The sequence below is a fragment of the Canis lupus genome, chromosome 1 (assembly GCF_048164855.1).
Source record: "Canis lupus baileyi chromosome 1, mCanLup2.hap1, whole genome shotgun sequence".
NCBI classification, from domain to species: domain Eukaryota; kingdom Metazoa; phylum Chordata; class Mammalia; order Carnivora; family Canidae; genus Canis; species Canis lupus.
Genome location: NC_132838.1, coordinates 14,106,263 through 14,119,389, shown reverse-complemented (window position 1 = coordinate 14,119,389; position 13,127 = coordinate 14,106,263). Strand labels below are relative to the sequence as shown.

At 41.0% G+C, this 13,127-nt stretch overlaps 1 protein-coding gene across 2 annotated transcripts in view; it reads left to right on the top strand.

Annotated features, from left to right (window-relative positions):
* Nucleotides 1–759: 759 nt before the first annotated feature.
* Nucleotides 760–13,127, top strand: part of SERPINB7 (serpin family B member 7) — a 56,615-nt gene continuing 44,247 nt past the window's right edge. For both annotated transcript variants that reach the window (XM_072821076.1, XM_072821069.1), the window contains exon 1: nt 760–927. The gene's annotated coding sequence lies outside the window, so the exon portion shown is untranslated. The remainder of the gene's footprint in view (nt 928–13,127) is intronic.

Below are 13,127 nucleotides of genomic sequence, written 5' to 3'. Positions count from 1 at the left end.
TATTTTTCAAACAAACAAATAGGACAGATAGAGCTTGCCAAAGGTCACGTGGGTACAAGGAGCTGGAATTTCCAGTACACCACACCCTTCTATGGTCTGTCATCCAAAGTGCACTTCACAGAAGACATACCCTGCTGTTTGGTTCAGACTATATGGTCTCTGCTGTGTAGTGGATTGTCAGCTTTTCTTCAAAGTTGCCCATTGCCATCTGTTATTGGCAAAAACCATTCATGTGTTGCAAGCTTATCATGAGATCTGGAACTTGAGTCACTTCATCTTTCAGGACACCATTTGAACTCTAGATAATGACTGTCATGAGAATTGCTAAAGCCCAGGCATTTGGTCAGTCCTGGGCAGAGGACAGGATTGTCAAAGTTTTGCACCTGGTGCTTGGCCTCTCTTGGCTCTGGCTTACCCTCATATTTAACCCCTCCCTATGTTCTATTCTTCTGGCTCCGACTCTTGGCTCTCAGCTGATCACTTGCCCTACATCCAGGCACATACAGTTTAGATGGGAATGTGGAAGGAGAGTCCTTAGAATGTTTTCTTTCTGGGGTTGGTGTGGTTGACGTGCTCATGATAAAATGGTAGGATGAATAACAGATGCCAAGGCACTGCTCTAGGCTTCCTGCTGAGCAGGGGGATGCCGTGTGCCTTCCCGAGCTGGACAGGTGTGCCTCCTGGGTGTCCCTTCCATGATTTTCTTTGTAGTGCAGCCTGGGAGAGGGGAGGGACTTCTGTGCATTGCTGTCACTACTGCGGCGATTGTCGCCAGCCTCTCCCTCAAGGGTTGAGCCAGTGGGAATTCTGGGGAACTTTCCCTGGATCCTGGAAGAGATGAGGTGGGAGGAGTGAGGACTCAGGAGGGGAGGAGGCAGGAAGAACCTGAGCCCAGAAGAGCAGGTGGCAGCACTGCAGTGGGAGGAGGTAAGTGGTATTCTTATACGTGCTGGGTTATTCTAGAGTATTCTCAGACACTCTAAAAAGGATCAACAACCCCAAGGGCTGTCTGTGTGAGCATTCATCTGCCTTCAAAATAACAGCTTTACCTCCAGCATCTGGGCTTCTGGCAGTCGGACAATGCCTTGCTTGGTGAAATCCTGTCTCCTGTGCTTCCCTGAAGGCATCATAAACTCCCCTATCCATTCTCTCCTCTCATCAGGGTTGTAGAGTGATTTTAAGATTAGAATGACAGTGGATGGCAATTTCTATCACATTGGCCAACATATCAGATAAAAGAAAATCAGCTTTGTCCTTTACCATATGTGAAAAATGCCTACCAACTGCTGAATAAATCCAAGCTTCTGAGGGATAATAACTTATACACTGAATATACTTAACGCTTGCATCTGGACTTCCCATCCCCTGGGTGTAACAATAGTACTGAGTAAAGGTGTGAATAAATGAATGGAAATTTACCAGCCAGTCTTTTCTACCTTTTTTTTTTAAAGGTTTTATTTATTTATTCATGAGAGACACAGAGAGGCTGGCATACGCAGAGGGAGAAGCAGGCTTTCTGAGGGGAGCCTGATGCGGGACTTGATCCTGGGACTCCGAGATCACACCCTGAGCTGAAGGCAGAGCTCAACCACTGAGTCAACCAGGTGTCCCCTACCCTTTTTTTTTTTTAACAGCAAATGATCTAAACCTGTCCCGATGACTAGTTGCTTATCAGCTCCCAGATCCAAAACAAAAGCTAGAAACAATAATACTTGATAAAAATTCCCCCCAAAAGTCTGCTAGGTGTTAGACACTCCCCATTGATGATATTTTCATTATTATCAGTGATACTTGGCAATTTCAGCAACAATGGGATAAGACTTGAGCTTGATGTTGGTTTTAGGAATGTTAGGTGCTTTTGAGTACTTGATAAACTTATTCAGAATCAAAAGTTTTCAAAAAAAAAAAAATCCAAAGCTGGGTACAGCTGAGCTTTAGAATATCTCTGTGCTCTAAATTTTGTCTTCTTTAGTAATTTATAGTCTGGACATCTCTGCTGGTACTTTTGCACTCAGTAAAGATGAACTGAGTGTGGCCACTGTAGCCAGTGGTCATCTCATGCGGCCCCCTATAAGGCATGAGACAGAGGAGAGGAAGGAAAAGGACTATTTGTATTTGTGAGGCCCCAACATCTGTGATGAGAACAGAAATAGTAACAGCAGGAAACCTTGCATTTAATCACAGTTGTAGCTGGAAGATTTTGATCCAAAGTCTGATAGGGTTTTCAATGCTTATATTTATACTGATAAATAACATTTTTCAAAAGATTTTATTTATTCACGAGAGACACAGAGAGTGGCAGAGACATAGGCAAAGGGAGAAACAGGCTCACCATAGGGAGCCCAGTCTGGGACTCAATCCCAGGACTCTGGGATCATGATGCTTAATCACTGAGCCACCCAGGTGCCCCGATAAATAAAATAACATTGATTCCTCAACAGGGATGAAGTAAAACTATTCTGGAAGTTTTTCTTAAAAAAGAGGTAGTAAGTCTCCCATTTGTCTGAAAAATGCTTAGAGATCTACATGGGGTGGAATTAAACCTAAGTTTCAGACTAAGCAAATGTGCTCTTTTATTCATGTTTCATGAGTGAAGATGGAGTCTGGGTTTGCTCCAAAGCAAACCCAGATTTCCTCCTTTATTCTTTGAGAATTTAAGAAATGATGTTTTCCTGCCTGAGCTGGGTTATGTTGCCATGAGTGATGCTCCCTGGAACACCAGCAAAGAGATAAAAGTTCCAGGATCATGTTTGGTAGGGACAAGCCCTGTGGTCTTCGAATGTTCCCCAGAGGAGCAAAGACAGGGATAAGGCTGGTCCTCTGGGCCGTCCAGAGAGAGAGGCTGGAGCCACAAGGACAGTGACTGTCTGCACCTGAGCCCTTCCCTCCAGCTCAGTCGACCTCACTGGCTTCTCTCCTTCTGCCAGAAGGAGGTTGAGCATCTCTCCCAGAAAGCCTCCTGCAGCCGTGCCCTCTCCCCCAAAGCTCTTTCCAAGTATCTCCAGCCATCACAAAGCGTGGACTACTAGGGAGAGGCAGGGATAATATCTTAGGAACTTCCTTCCACCCACAGTGTTGACACTGAAGCGTGGCACTGAGGTGGCATTTCAGGCCATAGTTAGAGGCTTCCTGGTTTTTTTTCCCTACTTCTGAAATGATCAAAAACACTTTTTTCTTTACTGCTTCTTATTTCTCCCCCTTTAAAAGTTTTTTTTCCCTTTGAGAATTCAGAAAATTTTAGGGTGGGAGGAGGCATGAATAGGAACAAAAATCAGGGATAAGATGAGAAGGATCCGAGTTCCTTTGTACTGGTCCCCTTGGTGTATAATTAGCCTGTTTTAATGGCAGACACTGGAGTTTGTGGGTTGACTGAATGAAATTCACTGGCCAGAGTATCATTTTGAAGGGGAGTTAGTGAGGCAAGTGGTGCTTAATAGATGGTCGCTTTGAAGAATTTTCAAAATCTTTATTCGATGATACACAAGAATTGTAACATCACATTGTGGTCTATGTATACAATGGAATATTCCTCAGCCATTAGAAACGACAAATACCCACCATTTGCTTCGACATGGATGGAACTGGAGGGTATTATGCTGAGTGAAGTAAGTCAGTCGGAGAAGGACAAACATTATATGGTCTCATTCATTTGGGGAATATAAAAAAATAGTGAAAGGGAATAAAGGGGAAAGGAGAAAAAATGAGTAGGAAATATCAGAAAGGGAGACAGAACATGGAAGACTCCTAACTCTGGGAAACGAACTAGGGGTGGTGTAAGGGTAGGAGGGCGGGGGATGGGGGTGACTGGGTGGCGGGCACTGAGTGGGGCACTTGACGGGATGAGCACTGGGTGTTATTCTGTATGTTGGCAAATTGAACACCAATAAAAAATAAATTTATTATTAAAAAAATTGTCACATCACTAATAAAAAGTATACAGTTCTGTATAAAGGCCATTATAGTGGTTGACCAATACCTTATTACCCATCACCAAAGGTGGAAACAAATGGGGACAGCATTTATTGGGATGAATATTTATGCACGAACCTTTGAAGTGTACAAGTAGGAGGATTCTCTTGTCTGTGCACGAGATGTTATGTAATGAGAGCATGCCTCAGGGGATGCAAAGTAAAGACCAGAGCTGTTTTCTCAACATGTTGCTGCCTGTTAAGGTTCCGATTATGAACGTTACTGTGTGTCAGGTCCCATAAAATCATTATGCGGGGCGAGTGTATGAAGTGTTTCAGCAAAGTGGTTGGCGGTGATGGCCATCTCTCTTCATGGGGGACAGAGAACCGATTTATGAGTGGCGTGCTCCCAGCCACACCTGGGGGGCCTGTAGAGGGATCCAGTGACAACATCACAGTCTTAACAGAATCCCAACTTGGTCTCCTGTTAAAGGTTGTGAAAGCCATGCAGATGTTCATTTCATATGACAAGGTGGGTCTGGGCTTCCACTGCCTTCCAGTTGAAATCTGGGTGGAGGATAAACAGAGGTTCCTGCTTCCATGGTCAGTATTTTTTTGAGAAGCTGGTGAAGAAGATTCTGAGAGATTAGAAGGCATTAGTTCCCTCCGGGTGCTGGGCCTGGCATTGTGGCTTCCTCCTACATTTTAGATTTTTCTATTTCCAGAATCTTGAGTGGACTCAGTGTGTGTGTGTGTGTGTGTGTGTGTGTGTGTGTGATGTGAGGAAATGGAAAAACTTACAAGGACTCTTAGTTCTTTATAGTTGGCATTACAGTGAACTCAGTCTTTCTCAAATTCTCTACCTCTTCCCATAGTGGTCTCCATTATCATTTTGAAAGTTTCTGTTCAACGTTAAGAGTTAGAAACATAGTAAGTTCATCGTTTTCATCTAGGAAATTAGCTGCAAGGCAACAATTTAGATTTTGGATTTCCTGATTTTTATTGAGCCAAATGATTGTGTATAAATTCTATCTAATACAGCATGGGTGCCCTTGGAAACGTAACTGAATAGCTTGAGATTAATTTTCAGCTGAAAAATAGGGATAACAATAAAATGTGGTATCAGTGCTTTTGAAGATCAAAAGATGGCCTCATTTGTTATTATCTTTTAATAGATTTAGTTGGTATAATAGTGTTAAGTTATAAAGTTGCATAGAGGTCTGTTAAGAATCAATTGTGTGGTTTGCCAAAGTCCTTAGTCTTATGTTTGATTCCAGAGGGCCATTTAATGCTTTAGGGTAGGAGTTGGCAAACTTTAACTCTCAGTCCAAAACAGGCTCGCCACCTGATTTTGTAAATAAAGTTTTATTGGAACACAGCCATGTCCATTTGTTTACTTATTTGCTATGTCTGCTTTCATGCTACAACCAAAAAATTGAGTTGTGAAAGATGGCCATATGGCGCACAAACCCAGAGTATTTACTCTCCAGTCCCGTTCCGTACAGAAGAACTTTGCCAACCTCTGCTCCCAGGAGTTCCTGATGAAATAAACAGTCTCCAAACTTCTAAAGTGCAATGCTTAATCCTTCACATAATTGTAAATCCTAGGCACCACACTTAGCAAATATTGCTCCCTTCAAGTTCACAGGCTACTTGCCTTTCTGGCAAGTTTTAGATTCTGAAGGATCCTTTCTTGTTTGTTGTTCATCCCTCAACTCCAGGTGGCTCTACCAGGAGGGTATGTTGCCCACATGTTCTAGTAACTGCTTCTTCAAGCCTGGTGTCAGTGTCACACCGCCACATTCTCATAGCACCTGCCCCAACCCTGTCATACACAACGCTTTGTACAACTCCGATTGCTAACTTTGTGGTCCACATAGCAAGCAACAAATGGCATGATTGGTGTGACTTTAAAATGTTCACAGATAAAGATCCCTGGAAAATTTAATAGTATCAGGCCTAGGAATGGTCCTTACTGCCTGGCCACGCCCAGAGCCAGACACCATCCACAGAGATTAGTTCTTTTTCCTCTGATATTTGTGCATTTCCTGGCTGGTGAAAAGTGGCACATGGGGCTCAAATTGTATAGTGAACACATTTTTACTGTCTAGAAGAGATTAGTTAATATAAAGGGAAGCAAAAAACTCATGAGCTCCTTTCTTAAAGATGCTACCTGCTTCACTGAAGCACTCAGAAATATAACCAGTGTTTAGAAACTGGCTCTAAATAACAAGGACTTGGCCATTATCCTCTGGTCTCAAATGCTCTGCATCTGGCTACTGGAGAGATTGTGGTTCACTGTGGAGAGGTGTTTTAGGGGCAGTTACAGGGAAATACTTCTTTATGGCCTGGGCCCCTTTTCATGAACAGATAGATACTCATATCATCTGGATTTTTGGTATATGTGACATAGAGAAGACTCTCATGGAAATCCTGGTGCCTGGGTGTGATAGGCCCACTCCCTTCTAGCACCTTACCCTCTCATCAAGATGAACAGCCACTGTGAGGCTCCCACTCTCCGCTTTGGCACCAAGCCCAGCTCTTCTTCAAAGGCCACCTCACAGTGTGCGAATTCACTCAACAGCAAAGAGCAAGAACTTTGCATTGTGGCTAGGGTCCAAGAGTTTTAGTATTAAGCCCTAAATATTTAAGAAAGCTCTCTAAGGGATGTCAAGACTTGATTAGAGTCATCACTGAGTGTGGACCCACTTCTCGGTCAGTGGCTATCAAGCAATGGTTACTGATCACATGCATGTGTGCACACACAAAATAATTCTTGCTCTTATTGTGAGCAGTGCTCTGTGATCTATTTTATTCTATTTGTCTGTTCTCATGTGTCCTATCCTACTCCATCGTATCGTATACTACTGCCTTTCATTTTTAAAAAGATTTTATTTATTTTGAGAGAGAGAGGAGGGAAAGAGAGGAAGGCAGGGAGGAGCTGAGGGAGAGAGAGAAAGAGAATCTCAAGCAGACTCCTTGCTGAGCCTGTCCCAGGACCCTGAAATCATGACCTGAGCCATAATCAAGAGTCGAGTGTTTAACTGACTGAGCTACCCAGGCACCCTTCTTCTTCTTCTTCTTCTTCTTCTTTTTTTAATGCTGATGTCTATCCCCTAAATATATTTCATCTCCCACAGTGGATTGTAATCGGCAGGTTGAAAAGCAATGTTCTAGGGTGTATGAACATTACTGACTCTTGCCTACTAAAATTGATGCCTGGGAAACAATATGATATTTTCCTTCTCACAGAAACATGACACAAAGACCTCTGTATCATCTTTTTCCTTTCACAGCTGGATGATTTTAAAATCTTGATTTCCTTTTTATTTCATTCCCTAGCTTTTCTCTTCCTTCTCCCCCCATGCCTGCCACCCCAGGTCCATTTTCTTTCTGCCTTTGACCGCTAGCTCCATGGGTGCCTCGAGGGCCTGCCATATTCTCTGTTGTCCCTGAACCCTCGTGGGTGTGTCTCTGGCTTCCTTTCTGCACGCCCCCCCCCCCGCCCCCCGACCTGATCAGTTCCAGTTTATCTCTGCTAAGTTTCTCTGCTCCCTCTAGTTCTCAATGAACTTTCCTGGTTGTTCAGACAGTACTCCCATGTGGCACTTTTCGTGGTGCCTTATAATTGCTTATAAAGATTCTCCTTCCCAAACTTTGGGCTCATTGAAGGCGAAGACAGGATTTTTAAAAAATTAACCTACCACAGTATTCCCACTGTATGCCATAAGGCCCAGCATCTAGTAGGTTGTTGATGCAAATTTGTCACATGAATGAATAGATGAATGAACTACTGACTGGAAGGGGAAAAAAAGCCACTAGATGAAGGACTTGAATGGGCAACCCTATTAAAATAAGTTATATTATCATTAATATTCTTTGGTTTTGTGTACAATGTGGAAATGTCCCTGGAATTTCCTCCTGAAACAAGATTGTGAGGTTTTTCTCTTATCTCTGGTGGTACAGTCTTTGTATTTGGTTTCACATCATACCTGCCCAAGATACTACACCATTCCTGAATCTGACTTATAGATTGTTATGTGCATTGGTATGTGTATCAAGTAGCAGGAGACACAGTGGCCTCCTAGACACATTTATGGGCTGAAAGGAAATGGGACACAATTGTATATATTAAGGATCCTAGCTTCAGGCACATTCATGAAAAGCTGCATGTGCCAAGGATCCGATTTGCATGGTTTTCATTGGCATGGTTTTGAATTGTGTATGTTGGCTGTCTCAGCCAGTACACCTGGTGGTTGGTGCATGCAGGCAATTCGGCTTGTTCTCCAGCAGATCAAATATTGAAGATGAAGTCCTTTCCCTTGTAATGGCATTTTCATCTCAAATATTATATTGATTTAATTTAATCCTATATCTATGGAATTCATTTTATCAGTATTCAGCTAACATTTAACTTTAATATGGTTGGTGGATTTCAACTGACTCAATGTGGGAAGAGCCACTTCTCAGAATACTCACCAACAAAAGGAGATTGTTTAGTCCTCTTTTATTTCTGTAATTTATTGAAGGACTATCTTTAGTGTCTGCTAAGATAGAGGTTATTGTGGTGATACAACAGACACAGACATTGCCTTCATGGAGCATAAAGTGTAAAGGAAAAACAGACATTCAACAAATACATAGGTACATCGTCACAAGTTCTTATAAATACTATAGGGAAGGTCTCTGAGTATAGGAGGGAGGGCCTGATTCAGATTACATTTTGAGGAATCCTCTTTGGAAAGGTGATATGTATGCCAGATATTTCTTCGTGGTGATAGAGAGCAGTAAGAAATCTTTGAGAAGGAAAAAGCTTACTCTTTTAAATAATTGAAATATCACTGTTTTGGAGCTTAGGGAGTGCATCGGGTCCCTAGGGCTGCTGTAACAAACCACCACAAACTTTGTGGCTTAATTAAAGCAATATAAATGTATTCTCTTAGAGTTCTGAGGATGAGAATTAGAAATCAGAGTCAGCAAGGCCAACACTTGCTCTGAAGACTCTAGGGAAAATCCTGGCTTGCCTATTTTAGCTTCTGGTGGCTCTAGACTTCTTTGCCTTGTAGATGCATCATTCCTGTCTCTCCACATGCCATCTCCCCCTGAGTCTCTGTGGCTGAAATATCACCCTCCTTTGTCTTATAAGGGCACTAGTCATTGGATTAGCACATACCTGGGTAATTCAGGATGATTTCATCTTGAGAGTCTTAATCAAATCTACAAAAATCCTATTTCCAATTAAGATCATATTCACCTCTACTGGGGGTTAAGAATTAGGTATATCTTTTGGGGGAAAGAATACAATTCAACCCACTACAGGAGTGAGGAGGAGAGTATTAGAGAAGAGGTGGACAGTGGACATGGCCAGATCATGGCAAGATCAAGAATACAGGAAAGTTTTTGAAGGGCTCTTCAGCAGGGAAGCAACATGATCCACCTTATGTCTGAAGACAGTTGTCCTGCATGATGTTAGAGATCATATTGGAGAGGTGAAGGCAGTAAGGAACTATATTGCCAGAGTTCAGATGAGAAATGATGGTGATTTGCATGAAGGTAGTCCATGAAGAAATATTGAGAAGCAGACAGACCTGAGATATATTTTGGAGGAGGAAGCAGTAGCACTTGGGAATGGATTGCATAAGTATGAGGGAGATGGAGAAATCAAAGATTACCCTCAAAATTTTGTAGTGAACTACTAGGCTGAGAGAGCTTCCATTTATTGAGATGGGAAGGTTGGAAAGGAAGAACAGGTTTGGAAAAAGATCATAAGGGCAGATTTGTAGGTGAGAGGTTTGAGATGCTTGTGTGATGTCTAGTAGACATTGGAATATAGGAATTAAAGGTGCTCTTTCATCTGGAGATGCAACTTTGGGAGTCCCCAGTGGTGGGTGACCATGGAAATAATGGGAGTGGGCGAGATCTTCTGGAGAGAGTGGGAAAAGAGGGACCAGAATTTAGAGCACAAAGCAAATAGAAGGAGCCAGCCAAGGATACTGAGGGTGTTGTATAGGCCCCACTAGGCTTCTACCCACCTCTGAAGAAGATGGCTGTGGAGCAGGGAAAAGTGTAGACTTAGAGGCCTGAGTTTTGTTGATACACTTGACACTCATTTGTTCTGTGTTGAGCATCTCTTCTCTTTACAACCAAGTGCTATGAACACTATTACTTTTTAAAATGGATATGTAAAGTAAGGATGTTACTAATCTTTGCCTCTCCATGTATGAATATTTAGGAAGAGAAGAGTCATGTAATATGATGACATATTTCACTACATTCAGTGGCACGTTCTATATTAATTTCATTTCTCAATCATCACATATTTGATCATAAGACAAGATTATATTATATATTAATATAATAACTGAACATTTAAAAATAAATATTGAATGACTCTCATGCCTATAATATCAGAAGATAATTGTGAATTAAGAAGTTGATGATATTTGTTTGAAGTTGGGTCATATCCTTATTTTTAGATTCCATCAGAAAAAAAGGGGAGGGGGCCCAACTATTGAGGTCCAGCTACAACTTTGGGGATATGGTTGGTTAGTCACAGACTCACTTCGTAATTATGGAAAGGAGCTGAAGAATGGATGAAAATCCAGCTCTAGAAGGGGACTGATCATCCTAATGAATGTCACACAAATCTCTGCTTTTTATTATCAAAATGTTGATGCAATTTTTCTGAACTGCTATAGGGAGTTGTTGAAATCTTTGTCTTCTCCTTGCAACTTTGTGCTTCAAACTCTCCTAGTGCTTATTTTATTTGAATAAGCATAAATAGTATGCTAACAAGTAGAAACAACTAAGATAGCTTCCAGAAAGTAATCTGGTCACTAGAATAAACAGAACTACAGGCTTTCTGTTATGTTATTAAATATTTAAAAATTTTCAACCTGAAATTATTTTATGTTTGAGGTGGTCTAATTTTTACTGCTTTAAAAATTGATAAACAGTTCACTTTAAATTTATGAGTAGATCTAAAAAAGACTTATTGTATTTTAAAATAATCCTGGGGAAGTCACAAGCAGAACTAAATTTGGTAATGTTCAAAATCATCAGATACTTGACATAAAGGATGATTACTTGTCCAAATTTTAAGGTGTTATGGGAATATAAAGCATTTATGTAGAGCACATTTTAAAAGAGAATCAGAGAAAGAGATTTGGGGTTAAAGAATCATAATGTAGGTGAGTTGCAGGTTGTAGTGATGCCTTTGATTTGAGTTCATGAGGAGAAATCGGTGGCCATTGGGCAGAGCACACTGTTTTCCTTTGTTAAAGACCATGTTCTTTGAACATGCACTAAATTATTTTACTAAATGAAGGACTAATTTTTGGTGACTTAAATTCTGTCATTTCACCATGCCACGCTTTGAGAATTCCATGACTTGGGAACATATTCCAGGTCAAGGAACCCAGTAATGAACAAGTTTGACCTGTGTTTCTAAATAGGTCACTATAAAGAATTGCATGACAATACGATTACAGTTGTGTAGTATTTCCCAAGTTATGAAAACAGAAACTGCATGCCATTTACGTGGTATGAACTGAATTGAAGGCAAGCCCAAGAGTGAAACTTAACCAACCTACAGGGTAAAAGAAAATTCTCCCAAGACATGGACTCTGATGAGTGATGGATGATCTGATACATTTGGATGAATTTTTCTCAATGACCTACAGCCTTGGTCCCAATGTCTGAAGTAGAGTAATGTGAAGGCAGATTTGGTTAGTTCATCTAAGGAGATGCTGCCTCTATTCTTCTGTAGCTTGTACCCCAATGACACTGAGTTTGGAGCTTTCACAAAGCCACATTTGTTATCTGTCTGATTCATATTCAAATAAATATGGAGTGATTGAATAGTTTGGCCTTTGAAGGAAGTCAGGTCTCTGCTTGTTTGGAGTTCTGACTGTCCCCACCTCTTTCTACATCGCATGTATGCTCTTTTTCTGCTTCTCCCGAGCTGCTGATGGAAGTGTCCTGAGGAACTCTTATACTAGTCTTCCAGGAGTGGCTGTATCCGAGAACCAAGGCTATTGTCCTTTTTTTTTTTGGAAGATTTTATTTATTCATGAGAGACACAGAGAGGGAGAGAGAGAGACAAAGACACTCTCACAGAGGAAGAAGCAGGCTCCATGCAGTGAGCCTGATGTGGGATTCGATCCCGGGACTCCAGGATCATGCCCTGGGCCAAAGACAGGCACTAAACCGCTGAGCCACCCAGGGATCCCAAGGCTTTTCTCCTTATGGGACATGCAACTCATATTTTTAAAATTAGAGAAATTAGTTTCACTGTACTCTGTCGTGGGGTGTTTTTCTTGGAAAATAATTCTAAAATTCTGTAGAAAATTCAAGTGAATGAAAATGGTCAAGAATTTTTTGAAAGTGAAGAGCGATTTGAAGAACTTGCCTTAACAAATACTGAAATACACTTTTGTTAAACAGTTTTAATTGACAAAAAGTAAACAAACAAATGACATGGAATTGAACTCAGAAATAGACTGTTACATACTTGAAATTAGCTTGTGCTGGATGAGAACCACATAGGCAAGAGAGATTAAAGAGATACTACTAATAGGATAATTGGTTATTATTATTAAATATGTAGATCTTCATTTTATAAAAACGAATGATAGAAGGAAACAAATTAGCAGGAGACACGAGTAGTTAGGTATTGGATCTCAGAGCAAAGAGCGAGTTTCTAAACATAAGAGCAGTAGAAAAAAATCACATATTTTTAATTGCATAAAAATTTTTAAAAGGAGTGGAGAGGAGAGGAGGGATGAGTAGGCAGAGCACAGGGGATTTTTTAGGGCGGTGAAACTACTCTGCGTAATTCTATGTAATGGTGGCTACATGTCATCAGACGTTCGTCCAAACCCATAGAACATAAAACAGCAAGAGTGAACTCTAATCTACTCTATAAACATTGGGTGATAATGATGTGTCATTGTAGATTCATCAGTTGTAACAAATGTACCACTCAGGTGGCAGATGTTGATTCCGTGGGAGACTAGATCCGAATGGAGGCAGGGCACATGTGGGGAATCTCAACCTTCCACTCAGTTTTGCTGTAAAGCCAAAACTGCTCTAAAAAATAGTCTATTAAAAAAATAACATTTTTTTCTATGTGTATATTGTCTGAAAAAAATAAATTGTTCATGTCTTTTCTACATTTTTCTACCAAGTTTTTGGTCCTTTGCCCTTCACATTTAAGAG